Below are 1,069 nucleotides of genomic sequence, written 5' to 3' on the forward strand. Positions count from 1 at the left end.
TTTAATGGTATTATAATATTCTTTATAGTTAATATACCTAGTTGACTTGAATGGCTTTCATTGATTTTTTAAGTTGTTTCCTTTTTTTTTTTTGGTCGGGGGGAGATTTAAGACAGGATTTTGCCACATAGCCTAGGCTGGCCTTAAAATTACTACAGAGAGGGGCTGGGAGCTAGCTCAGTAGAATAAGCACTTGCCTAGCAAGTGCAAGGGCCCGAGTTCAATCCCCAGTTCCACCAAAAAAAAAAGAAAAAAAAAAAAAGAAAGAAAAAAGAAAGAAAGAAATTACTACAGAGCTCATGCTGATCTCAAATTAGTGATCATCCTACCTAACAGACATGTGCCACCATATGTAGGACTCCAATTATTAGAGAGTGCCATAAATTCTTCGTATAAAAGGTTTTTTCGTGAATTCTTTAGCATATCTTTTCAGAATTCCACTAGTGGGACAATGAATTTATAGTTCTTGGTAGGGTACTTTTCAAAGGTGTTATACTGACTCCTGATGCTATGGGTGCTATTGGGCAATAATGACATATTACTTGTCAATAGTTATGGACTTTCTAAGCAAGGGCTGTAAACGGATACCAGTTGTCCAAAAATAGTTTGACTCTTGTTTTCTTCACTGGCCTGTCTATTATCACAAGCATTTTAGTACTTTCCCTTTAAAGAATATGGAAATATAAAAATAGTATAATAAAGATCTATATAGTGACAACCCAGCTAAATCTTAACATCAGTTTATTTTAAAAATAAAGCATTAAGTATTATGCATGCCGTTCTACATATTATCTCCTCTCCCTTTGTGGAGGAGCACCTGAGCAGCTCTCCTTGAAAGAAGAGCGACTGTTTCCATTTTGACTGAGCCTGACCCTATTTCCTCATATTGTCCTGTACAGAGCTGGCTAGGACTTCTGTTTATCCTTCAATTGGCCTTAAGTAATGCATATTGGTCTAATTTCCATGTATTTAAGGTTTTTTTCAGGTTTCTTTTGTCATTTATTTCCAGTTTCATTGCACTGTGGTCAGATAATGTGCATGGGATAATTTCTATTTTCTTACATGTACT

At 35.5% G+C, this 1,069-nt stretch overlaps 1 protein-coding gene across 1 annotated transcript in view; it reads right to left on the reverse strand.

The window, feature by feature from the left end:
- The window catches only part of Lyst (lysosomal trafficking regulator), a 289,805-nt gene that overhangs the window by 19,480 nt on the left and 269,256 nt on the right, over positions 1-1,069 (reverse strand). The gene's annotated exons all lie outside the window — the stretch shown is intronic.

Source organism: Octodon degus, unplaced genomic scaffold (assembly GCF_000260255.1).
Source record: "Octodon degus isolate 3935 unplaced genomic scaffold, OctDeg1.0 scaffold00127, whole genome shotgun sequence".
Taxonomy (NCBI): Eukaryota; Metazoa; Chordata; class Mammalia; order Rodentia; family Octodontidae; genus Octodon; species Octodon degus.